General features: G+C 35.6%; 1 protein-coding gene across 10 annotated transcripts in view; it reads right to left on the bottom strand.

Moving 5' to 3' along the window:
* The window catches only part of LOC107223796 (potassium voltage-gated channel subfamily B member 2), a 114,010-nt gene extending 101,533 nt beyond the window's left edge, over positions 1-12,477 (bottom strand). For 9 of the 10 annotated variants that reach the window (XR_006902691.1, XR_006902692.1, XR_006902693.1 and 6 more), the window contains exon 1: positions 11,936-12,477. The gene's annotated coding sequence lies outside the window, so the exon portion shown is untranslated. The remainder of the gene's footprint in view (positions 1-11,935) is intronic. The other variant, XM_046730659.1, reaches the window with a different exon arrangement.
* Positions 12,478-13,551: the final 1,074 nt, after the last annotated feature.

Below are 13,551 nucleotides of genomic sequence, written 5' to 3'. Positions count from 1 at the left end.
GATGTGGTTTTGGTAACTTGGCAGATTTTTTTATATTTTCGATACATTTACCTAGACTTTATTACTTTTTGTAAGTATGCGGCAATGATACTGTTGTACCCAAGTAACCGATCAAATAATTGTCAGTAAACCACAACTTTTATACTTGTTGCCATTCATAGTTGATATCGCCACTAAGATCACCACGATGAGAACGCAAAATACCAGTACTGCTGATCCGATTGGCGCACCTATACGTACATACGACTATTTCAATTTTCTAACAAATAATCAATATATTTATCCCTTTTTTTTTTTTGAAAAACACTTCATTCAACCGTCAAGTACAATAAGTATAACTCAAAGGGTATTCCTGGTTAAGAGGGGCCAAATGCGCCTGTTTCGGGATTTTTAAATTACCTGTGCAGAAAAGTTTCTTAAGTCAGAAAAACAGGTTCCCAGTGGTTCATAACCACTGAAATAGAGATATGCCTATTTCAGTGTTCATAATTCAATAACGTCCTCCACTCTCTCCAGGGGGTGAAAAATTACATTTAATGCATTTCATTTTCTATCCCAAAACTCGATTGACGGATACGTATGAAAAAAATTATTAATATCTATTACCAAAAGACCCTTTAGGTGAATTAATTTGCGCGTGAAGGGCCACTCCCAAAGTACCGAAAAAAATCAATTTGAGTTAAAAATCGTTATATTTCGAAATCAAGTCGATGTAACAAATCTTTTTTTTCCTTCATTTCATTGCTTTAGGTGTATAGTACCTCTATGAATTATTTCAGAGTTTTGCGAGTGGTGCGCCACGTCGAAAATTGCGATTTATGCACATTTTTACCATTCTTTTACTATTTTGACCATGTCTTAAGGAAAAGTTGACTGAATATCCTTGGAATTTCCAAATTATCAACAACTCAAAATCAGACTTTTAAAATAAAATAAGATATTGGTGATAAATATGATACTATCTAAAATTGAAAAAAGATTTTACATTTGTAGAACCGACGTTCTAGTCTTCTATATGAATTAATTATCTAGTCTTCGTCACTATCCTCATCAATAATGGGACAAACATTTTCCACGTCAAATAATTTTGATAACATTTGCACGGGTTGAACTATTTTTGATAAACACCGGCGGTAAAACAAATGGTACACAAGAGCAGCCACATGAGAGCAACATCCAATTGTTCGCAGACCATTTGCACAGCTGCAACAGTATTCTTTGATTGTGTCGATATCAACAAAATTTTCGTCATAATGTATATAACATTTGTACATTTTTCTATTAATATGCCTTAATTTGACTTGAAATCTTATAATTCGAAATGTTAGATAGAATATAGCCTGAGAAAGTTGGTAGGATCAAGTGAAAAACAATTCCAAATCTTCAAATGTGATTTTCGGAAAACCGTTTAAATCCGCAGATGATATTTCACTAAAGGGCATACTCTTTCTGTTATAATTGGCTGCAGCAACTTTTTCGACGAGGACATTATTCTCGTACCTTTTTAATTTCATTCTGTCGATTATGATATTTAGTTTTCCAACATATGAATTGAGACGTTTACCAGTTAGATTGTGAAGAAAACGTGAGAACTGATAGTACGCCTTAGCAACGGCTGAAAGTTTATTCCGGAACTGATGATGCAAGAGTCTGTATTTCTGTCCTATAATTTCCATGAACAGCTTCAGTTAGCCACCGAATTTTGCTAACAAAACGTGATTCATTGGATTCATCTGTCGTAAGTTGGTTCCGATTCCCTTTCAATGCAGGTATGAGTACACGATAACCTTTATTTTTTTAAATATCTATAACATCACGAAAACCCGTATCTAGAATGAAATTATCTCCTGGTTTCAAAATACTGCTGAGTCCATGTTCCTTTTTCAAGACATATTTTAAGATGTGCGCATCATTTTTGTTTGCTTCAAAAGATCTTGCAATACCTACAACAAACGCATTCGTGGTACAGATTGTGAACGGTTTGCATAAAGACGTTTTTTTTTTTGTCCCGAATAGGATTTTCTTTGATAAATCTTATTCATATTGGATCGATTTCACAAGGAGCGGGTACACGTAAGGAAAAGCTGTTGCGATTAACGGTGTCCATAAGTGCAAGTAGAAAAGGAATATCGGTATTCCCATCTCAATTTACTATGGGCGAGAATGAATTGGAAGAAAAATGTTAAATTGTCACGATTCAATATTTTCAGCCCTGAAATAAGACATTTCACCGACTCAAAGCTCTCACATACAAGATGGCGAGGCTGGATGTTAGGGATATTATGACTTGAAAGTGTAATCTCGCAATTTCAAGGATATTCAATTAACTTTTCCTTAAGACATGGTCAAAATCGTAAAAGAATGGTAAAAATGTGCATAAATCGTAATTTTCGACGTGGCGCACCACTCGCAAAAATCTGAAATAATTCATAGGGGTACTATACACCTAAAGCAATGAAATGAAGGAAAAAAAAGTTTTGTTACATCGTCTTGATTAAGAAATATAACGATTTTTAACTCAAATTAACTTTTTTCGGCACCTTAGGAGTGGTCCTTCGCGCCCAAATTAATTCACCTAAAGGGTCTTTTGGTAATGGATATTAATAATTTTTTTCATACGGTTCCGTCAATCGAGTTTTGAGATAAAAAATGAAATGCATTAAATGTCGTTTTTCACCCCCTGGAGCGGGTGGAGGGGGTTATTGAATTATGAACACTGAAATAGGTATATCTCTATTTCAGTGGTTATGAACCACTGGGCTTCTGTTTTTCTGACCTAAGAAACATTTCTGAACAGGTAATTTAAAAATCCCGAAACAGGGGCATTTGGCCCCTCTTAACCAGGGATACCCTTTGTCAATCTAAATATAAAACTTTATTTTACACACTTTTATACTCTTAACACCAAATTACCAATTAATAATCCATGCCACATGCTCACAATCAGACCTACGTTGCAAGATCTCAAAATACATATGTTATTTTGGGGAATTTGCACACACTTGAAAGTAAAAAGTAAAGTGCATTCATTTTCATGTTGACTTTTTTTGAATAAGATTTGTTCAAAATATTACAGTTTGATTTCGAGCGTACGACGCGTTCTGTCAAAGGAATGAAAAGGAATAGTAAATAACTATAATTAACGTTAGATTATTCATAAGATGTTTATGAACCTTACCGATTTGTGATCACGTTGCTGGTGAATCAGAAATTTAGAACAATCGCTTCAAAAATTACATAAAATGTAATTCTAATGAATGTATTGTTGACATATGTTAATGTGACGTTAGGTTTGTGTTAACTACGCTAAGTTTTTTTTTAATTAATACCATTTTTATACAATGAAATGGAGATTGTTACTCTTTTTTTCTGCAATTGAAAACATTTTGAGAAATGAAATAACAATTAACAGAACTATATTTACTCGAGTAATTCAAATTCTCCGGCGATTTATAAATAATTTACATTGGACGAAAATTTTTCTTCTTTCTGAGCTGATAGAATGCTTCTGTGTATTCTGTCTATTTATTCCTATTGCTACGCTATATACAAAACTGTTTTGTTAACGTTGGTTTAATGTGATATTTGCCCAGTTTTGCTTGTAACTTTTTTTTCCAATCTTTTTTCCAACAGACTTTGTAGATTACATTATTGTTTTATTTGCAGTTGGAAGTAGTCACTTCATCTCAATTAAAAATGTTATTTTCTCTTCTTATCAGTCATGATCTGGTAAATGAGTCCTTGTTTCATGGTATGTTGACCTATACGTATAGTTGGCAGTGATTCCAGTTCATATTTCAGGTATTTTCACTGGTTCAAGTTTTGCATATTGTTTATTTTGAATGTTCCTGAAACAGATATCATCATATTCAACCTTGGAGTTTACAGTCTGAGTTGCCTAAAATAGCTATTTTCAAGTTGTGCTCTGTAAGTTAATGATTTCTCATATCGAGTGGGTAGTATATAATCCAGGACATCCATTCTATATCGTAAGTGACTAATCCCTTGGTTCTGAAGCATTCATCAAGCTCACATCCTGATTTTGACTGTCATTAAGACTGACAATGAGTATAATTCCTGTCAATGGACTGATAATAAGAAAAATTTAGATTTCTGTAGAAAAATATACAAAACATCGATCACATACAAAACGAGAAACATGCAACTGGTCACTATACATTTATACTGTTGCATTTATACTGTAATTGAATGGTTATAAAGTTTGTAGTCTGCTTTATATGATTACAGGTGATTTAGGAATAGTATTGTGCTCAGTGCATACCATTTAAAGTAAGGTATTGGGATTATATCAGACATACTGTTGGAAAAGTTAGTGGTGCTGAAAAATAGGCAAATTCAAGTTAGTGGTTGGTAGGCCAGTGAAAGTTGGTTCAGGACAATGCGAGATACGTAGAGTGACAACTTCCGAGCAGCTGTAGACCATCTTTTGTGTCACAAATTTAATTTTTGTCTGTTCCAACGGATTCATAATCGAATAAGGATGATCCAGGTGATTGTGAAATGAAATAAAAACAATCATGGTATTATTATGTACGTAGTTGGATGAAACAAACAAGCAATGACGACTTATCACTGCGTTTGTACATGTGATATGAAGTAACGTGATTTATTGAATACGTAAACGTACAGCATGCCATTTGCTTACATGTGTTATTTTTGCAATGAATAGATAAATAAATTACAATTTTTTTAGACTTAAAAATACTTTAAGGTCCACGTGCAACCCATAAATTCAGCAAATGTTACTAGAAAAATAGTTTGATGAATAAAAAAACTGCAAAAAAAAGCTGGGTACTGAGCGTCCCAGTGTGAATAAAAGAGTTAATAGATCAGATTAGTTTGTTAGATGTTCGAAGAGAAGTGATCAGGATAAACTACCATCCGCGAAAAATTTCCGAGTGGCGGACGATACCGATGCAGAAACACATACATCTGAATTAAAAACGAAAGGTCGTGTACCAAATTTTATATCAATTGGTGTGAAAAGTCTTAGAATTCTGATTTTTTTTCAAATTCTGGGCTACCATGTGGTCACCAAATGGTCGAAGTTCATACTTTTCGACGAAAAAAAGCATTTTCTGCGGATCTACCATGAAAATCCAAATGCCAATTATTACACAAACTTAATACGAGTACACACCAAAAAATTTTTCTTGTTTTTTTTTGTTCGTAAGCCATATTAGATTCGCCATTACGAATTTTTGAATTTCTAGTTCAGGTTCGTAATCAGCGACCCCAAAAGTCCACGTATGCCAAATTTCAAGAGAACCGTGTATGTAAGGAAAAATGTATGCATGAAAGGATTAAAGACTAGAAACGCGAACATCCGATCGTCCTTATTGCAAAAAAGTTGAGCATTTTTGTTCATTCAGCTGATGATAATTAATCTTTGAACCCAATGGAAGGGTGTTTCCATTTTTCATGTAAAGTAATGGGTACCCGGTGTACGCTGACAGCTGCGAGCTGCCAAATCACGTATCAGTATGGCAGAAAAGTTGAGCGTTTGGAACATACGATGATCTGCTTGTGCTTTAATTTTGATCTCGATTGCATAGTTACAATTTACTCTTACTTTTATTCGCTTGACGTCATCCGTTTTTGCCACGCTATTAACGCAACTTTTGCAAAGAACTTACTGCTCACCACTATAGTTGAGCGACCATTTTTATAGTCAAAAGTTGAAAATAAAAGATTTATTTCGCAAACACAAGTTATACTTTGAGCGGGGTACATTTTCGTGCCCTTTTGTCGTCGCCTGGCGGTATTTTGGTCCTATCCAAAGAATCTGGCATTATTAATTTCGTAATCAAAACATTATTACCTACTAAAAAACGTAAGATCAGCCTTGGTAATTTCACATGAATTTATTCATTCTTTTTACCCTTTTCAGCCCCGCCTACAAGCTAAAGGTTACGCCGAAGGGCAGCCAGACTTAGAAATCGATTATAACCTATATTTAGAGAGTATAATAAGATAGAGCATTTGCATGGTCAAATGACGTGACTTTACTGGCCACTGCCTCTTAGACTTTTACTTTAGTATCCATTGTTTCGGGTAGATTCAAATAAGGGGGCTCCAACGACCAAAACAGCTATACATGAAGCCTAGGTCGCAGATAGCTGTCGATTTTTTTTTTAAATGTATTTTTGCGCTCAGAAAAACATGCCATGGAGTTCGAAGCGGTAAGAAAGTATTTATACCCCGCCGATTTTCTATATTCGATATAAAGCATGATATCAAAAATCTGAAACTATTGTTTGTTCGCATAAGTGAACTGAATGTACACAACAAACTTCAACCAATAATATTAAAAACTGAAGAAGGAAGTGCACTGCGAAGGATCGAAAATGTCGTCTTTTAACGATTTTTTAATACTAGGCGAGGCAGGCGAGGCCGGGGCTAGTTGTCACCATAAACTTACGGAGATATACTGCGCGGTCCGTGCACTGAGCTGAAGCCCTAATTAAAAAAAGAAAGCAGCAGCGGGAGACCCACCTCTCTGTTGCACGGTCGGAAGAGTGGGGAGCGGCCACGGGGTAAGCAAATAAGGCAAGCACGCATGCTTGTACAAGCTATGTGTTTCCCCTACCAAGTTACCGATTAGAGTGAGAAGTCGGCTCCCGCTGTTGCTTTCTCTTTCTGATTAGGGCTTCAACTCGGTGCACGGACCGCGCTGACGGAGCGTAAGCTAGGCTTGACGGCGAGGGATATGCACCTTGGGGAGAGTACATGTGGTAGCACGTCGGCCATATTGATGAGCTAAGTTTTCGGGCGCCACGTTTAAACGATTCACTTTAGGTAGCATTAGTTTTTCGGACAGATCGTTGTGATAAACTATTTCCTCGAACTGTGTAGGTATGTACGAACACAGCTTCAATTCTTTTTGTATAAGAAACAGTGCAGGTAAGCACATTTTTTTTAAATCCAATTTTAATTCCGGCGTACATTTTATAAAGGTGGAAAGTACCTGACATAGAACCAGAATATTACTGAGTATCAATGTAAGCAAAGAAAAAACTAAAAAAAAAAACAATATAATACAATGACAGAATGAACAGAAAACATCGCGTTGAATAATTCGTAAATTATTATATATGTATATAACCTATATAAATAAATGATTTATATTCACATGCGGAAATATATTTGTATTCAAAAACTATAAATTGAAATCACATTTGGAATAGCATCGTCTTTTAGCCTAACTTTGAAAGCAGATGTTCGATCGAATGTTTCCGGTGAAAGATAACATGAACATAAATAAGCATACTTTGGCACACTTGTGTTCGTCAACCCTATCGTAATAAGCCATATCCTACACCTCTCAATATTTTTCGAAAAACTTGAAGGAATATAGATACAAATACATTACTTGGAATCACAGCATTCACATTATTTACAGTTCCAGAAGCGTTACTTATACTTACAGGTGAAATGTAGCCTTATTCTCTACTTCGACTTCACATTGTTTTTGTCAATTTGAGAAAGATCTGTTTTTGCAGTTAGGCGCTACACAATAAGGCCTGTTGTATTATTCTGAATTCTCAGTCCGTGACCGGCTACCTTCTGACCTAACCTATACAATAATAACAAACAACTGCACGTGCGTACACATCCGTGTGCATCCTTTCGCTGCATCCCCGCAGGGAAAGGCTCCGTCCATAAGTCCGTGGACCGCGCAGTCTATCTCTAAGTCTATGGTTGTCACACGGGTTAATTGTCAGAAAATTCATAACTCCATCGCTAGATGCTGCGATGAGCGGCGTTATAGATTAAAGTTGTAGTTCAATCACGGAATAGCAAGAAGGAGACAACAGTCAAGCAGCGTTCGGTCAGAGGTAGGTTCGGTTTTTGGGGTAATGTAAGTATGCATGTAAAGGCGCACAAAGTGGCTTTTTCTCGACCGGTGACAAATGAGCGGGTGCAAAATGAAGTGGTGTACCGCTTCTCTGGTGCACTCAAGGCAAACTTTCGGTACAGATTGTGGACAAAAAGTATCATGTGCACCATGGGTGGAAAGCGATATACGCTCGTGCGAGTTTGGGCTGAGCCTCGCACTCGCGTCAATCGCTCACTTTCCGCCCTAGATACACAATGTACTATTTTATGTTACCTCAAGACTGGGGACAAGTTTTATAGCAGAGTGGTATCTCCTTCCTACTACTCCGTGACATCAATGTTTGAAACAAATGAATGTTGTTAACTAGAATATCGCTACATATGCGGCCTTACAATGATTGAAACATTGAAATTAGACCTGGTAAGTAATTATATTCCATCTTCTAAATATATTTGTTTCTCATATTCTTGGCTGCCTTGGGATATTTCGCAATAGGATGATCGGAAAGGTGATTCTTGTCGTTTTTATTTGATATATATATTTTTGATATTTGAATAGCGGATCATCAAGATATGCACTTTTTTAAATATAAATTCGGGTTGGGGCAAGTTGCCGCATGTAAAAATAATTTCGCGACAACTTGCCCCATTTCGATTTTTCCGTAGTTTTCTCAATTCGGGTCAAGTTTTTCGGGATTTTTCGAGTCTAGGACGACTGTTTCGTGATTTCCAAAAAAAAATACAACGGAGATAAGAATTATTACTTAAAAATACACATTGAAAACCCGAGTTTCTTATATCAAAACAAAAACAATAAAACAAAGAACCAAAAAATTTATTCACCAGTTTTTATTCACTTTTGTCATTTAACATGCCTGGGACAATTTACCCCGCCTCATGGGAAGTTGTCACCCTCCGAAACTTTTTTTAAAAATTCGACAAACCCTATTCAAACTTGCTTTGGAACAACTACTAATCAACTCTAGGTGTGCAATGGATGCATTTACAATACCCCATGTTTCAAATTGAAAAAAATTTTATACAAAAAAATTCTAATAATCAGAGAGTAAATAGTGTGACAACTAGCCTTGGTCTCCTCCACTTTTTTTTTCGTAAACTGTAGTTAATTTCATGCAAAAAGATTCTACAATGTTGGTACTTACGGTGAATAGTTTCAGGGGTATGAATTATTGAAAATAGATTATGCAATTACGAGTTGTAACTCGTAAACCGATTTATAAATCGGTCTTTTTACTTCATTAGAAAAAAACTAAGAAAGAATGGTACTTTATTTACTTTAATTTTAATTTATTTGAAATTATTCACTTATTTCTCGATATTTGTGTCATTTCAACACGTTTATGATGTGATATAGCGAATAAATATGTTGCTTTAAAACTCAACTTTCAACTTGAACATTTTTTTCGTTCAGCAATATAATTTGAAAATAACAGAATTGATATGAAAATTTCAGTGGCCCGACTGGAATTTTTTTTTTATTCACCGCGGAGTGAAGATTGGTTAGTAAACAATGTTTACTACAGGTATATGTATTGCAATACATTCAGCAGAGTAAATATAGATCTCCACAATTATTCACGGCAAGTACTAACATTGTAACACCTTTCTTTTGACATGAAATTTTCTACAGTTTAAAAAAAAGGTAGCATTAAAAAATCTTCGAAAAATGACATTTTTCATCCTTTAAAGTACATCTCGACAGCTTTAAATATTTTGGGCTAAAATTTGTAGTGCACGTTCAGTGTACTATTCCGAACAAACAGTATTTTCATATTTTTGTTGTCTTACTTTATGTCCAATACAGAAAATCGGCGGCGTACAAATATTTTTTTACCACTTCGAACTCCGTGGCATGTTTTCCAGAGTACAAAAATACACTTAGAAAAAAATCGGCAGCTGTCTGCGACTTATGTTCATGTAGCTGCTTTGGTCGATGGAGCCTCCCCTTTAAACTATCAAAGTAATGCGTAAGATGTGGATATACGTGATAATACTACTTCATAAACATTGACGTACGAGGCTGTAGGAATAATGGTGTTTCACGATTACACCCTAATTAGTTTAAAACAAATAGTAAACAAACAACTTTATAGTACTGCTGATACGTGATCGATGATCAGGAAGTAGCGACTAGTTTATAACATAACGGCAGAATTTCTAATATTTTGACCGGAATCAGCAAACGTAAATATTCCTGCAATGTTTCTGAGTTGTTTTGAATGCATACGTAAAACAGCATTGTGCGGTAATATGTTAAGATTCGTTTCAATCGAAGGAAAACTTGTATGCAAAAATTTTTGGGGTGATTAAGTAAAATTTCATAGTGAAAATTTGCTAATTTTGAATCGTGTACCAGATTATTTAATAACAGTTCGAGTTGTATGAGAGATAGTGTGCCAAGATTTTCGAGGTCACAAATCCCGAAAACGGCAAACAAAAATAGTTGCATGGTTGACCTGTAGGAACTATTGGATTGAGACGAATGTATTTTTTATTGGATGTATAATAGTGAGGGGGAAATAAAAAACTTGGTCAACAATTGAGTAATCAAAAAATGGTTTTCAACCCTAGGCATATAATAATTCGCACAGTAATACTCACAAACGTAATCTGAGCTAATTCGTTTTACTGTGAAGTCAAGGCACCACCGGAAGAATTCGTTTATCACAGTAATTTTGCACTAATTTTAGTCGCCATACTCAAACAATTGTATTAAATCTAAGCAGCGTCGAACAGCCATAAAATCTGTATTTTAATTGCTGCATTCTACGGGTATACATGTATTATTATATACTGGCTTGCGACGTAAATTATTTCCTTACAACGAGCAGTGATGGGTTGACGATAGTAACAACGAGGTGAGAGTTAGGTATAAATAAATTGCCTGGCATCGAATGTAACTCTATAACTTTAACTCACTTGCAAAGAGAACGACATGAAAATAGTCTGAGCATGACAGAAACAGCATATGACGAACTAAGAATACCCGCAAAACACATAAGTATAAGGAAAAAAGCAGCAGCAACTTTGCGTAAATCGCACAAATCATTTGAATGTCAACGGTCCGACCTACTCACACTTACGCTGTGACCTGAATAACACAAATTCACAACCCTCGTATCGATTGCCCTCGGCGAACCGGGGCGCCTTGCCAGGCGTACGGAAAAATATAAAAAGAGAACCGAAATGAATTTTGACAAGCCTTGACCTTGATGATCATAACGCGAAGATTAGTGTGATTGCATCAAAAATTTATAATTATATGAATAAAATATCATGCAATTCCCCAACGAAATATTAACAATAGCTGTATAGCTCTCTGCTGTACGTCAATGTACTATCTGAATAAAGTACATCAACTTTTCTAAAGCAAAACCGACTGCTTTAACGATCGCATGACATTAATACAGCAGCTGGGTTTATACATGTATAAAGAGCAAACAGTAATGTCAATGTGCAGGGTATGGACTGAGTATATATGTTACACTTGTAATAAAATATACCCTGGTTTGGCCCCTTTAACGGACGGACGCTCTGCCTCGCCCGGTTACCCACGAAATCGATCCCGTTCAGAAGCAACTTTGTAGCAGCATTATCCTGAAAAATATTGACCATTTCCTGAAGATTCAAATGACTTTTCAAATTTTTACGCCCTTCGCAGTTTTATTTTAAAATACTTTTCCATGTTTCTTCCAAAAAACTTTATGCATATTATACTTCAGGTAATGTCAAACGATGAGTCGCGCTTTGAAATACACATCATATAATCGATGTTACGTTCGAGTGACATTATTATTAGAATTGTCGCTATTGCTACTATTCTTGCCAGGGGTGAATAACCAATACGTATAATTATAAGCTTACGTATCAAGTGCACATAACTATAATGCACGTAATCCATTCATAAATAGGTCTCATACATACGTGCGTATATTATACCTATACAGTGAAGCCTTTGCATGGGTGGATATACTTATTCTATATGTATATACACACACACATATATATATATATATATATACGTTACAAGTTGAATGTAACGATTTATATTTACCTTCCTCTTGAATACTGCTGGGAATGTTTGCAGAGTTATAAAAAAATTCACTTGTTCACATTTCACATTATTCCAAAGGACAAGGGCGAATACCGCAAAAACTTCTTTCACTATGATTCGTCATATGCAATATCGACAATCCACTGAACAGTTATCGATTAGTTACCGTCCTAATGTATAAATCGAGTGATCTACCTTCAGTCTCCACCATTAACATATCGTGTATAACAATACGACTCGCATCGCCACTTCTATTATTAACTACTACCACTACTGCTATTGACTAGCTGCTGTAAACAATAACAATTTCAACATTTAAATGATTAGCAATAACAATATTAACAATAACAACACCAATAACAACGGCGAAAACGTGACTGAGACACTATGCCGCGCGAGGCAGATCGATACACCAAATGATTGTTAAATGACTGCAGAAATTCCGACAGCAGCAGCGGGTAAATGCACGATTGAGACACTCAGCTGCTCGTGCTGCTACTGCTTCTGCGAGTACTGCTGCTGCTGCTGCTGCTGCTTTGTGGTTGCTGCCGTTGCTGCTCCTGGCTCTGCGTTGACGTCGAGGCGGTACTTGGAATCGGGCCAGCTGCGCCTGCCTGATTCGCCTGACTCGACCACCCTAAATTTTGATACGCAAACCCGTCGCAGCTCCGCTTTATTTCGCGGTCACGAAATTTATGCTCACAATAAGAGAATTTTTTTTTACATGTATATTGTAGAAGAAACGGAGTCCAGTGTTCAGGTAGCGAAATTTGATCTCACTACTTGACTTCAGTTGTGTGTTGCCGTTCAGAAAAGGTCCTTTTTTTAGACTTCGCTCTTTTCCGAGATTTTTGCACTTTTACGCTAAAAACTAGCTCACGCGAAAGGAATGGGTTGAAAAAAATATTTTTACTACTGCTTCAACGACGTTGAAATTTCGAAAAAGGCTACTTCGGGAATTTTAACATTCAGATATCCTTAAATACTTTGGTGGCTGTGTTTTGTATGACGAAACGAAATGTTTTGGGAAACCTGAGATGCGTGCTATTTTTTTTTAGTAACGAAAAATCTATGTTGAAATCCATGAAAACTGATTTTATTAACATTCATGTATAAAATATTTCACTGCTTTTTATTTTTCTCATTGCTTTATGGCAAATAAACGCTTAAAAGCGTTGTGTAGTGTGAAAGCTGATTTTTCAAAGTTTCTTAGGTATTTTGTTAGGTCAAACCATTGATATGAAATTTCTCATAATTTTTATGTTACATTTATTGACATTCCCGTAAACTTTGTGAATTTTTTAGAGATGAAATAGTGAATATAACCTAATAATGTATACAGCCCGATAGGAACGTATGTAAAAAAAGAGTAGACACGATGCCTCAAAAAGCAGTAGACCGATCCTGCTCAAATTTTTACAGCACTTTATTAAACCTACACCGATTGTGTGAACTAGGGTAATCATGATTGCTTTGGTAGTTTTTATTTTACAATTTAAACATGGAAAAAAATGCAAATTTCAATTTTTTTTTTCGCAAAACAAAAACCTCTAAAGCAATCATGATCATCCTAGTTCACGCGATAGATATAGGTATAATAAAGATGCTGTAGAAAT

Source organism: Neodiprion lecontei, chromosome 2, assembly GCF_021901455.1.
Source record: "Neodiprion lecontei isolate iyNeoLeco1 chromosome 2, iyNeoLeco1.1, whole genome shotgun sequence".
In the NCBI taxonomy this organism is placed as follows: Eukaryota; Metazoa; Arthropoda; class Insecta; order Hymenoptera; family Diprionidae; genus Neodiprion; species Neodiprion lecontei.
Note: the sequence above shows the minus strand (reverse complement) of the source record. Positions and strands in the feature narration are given on the sequence as shown.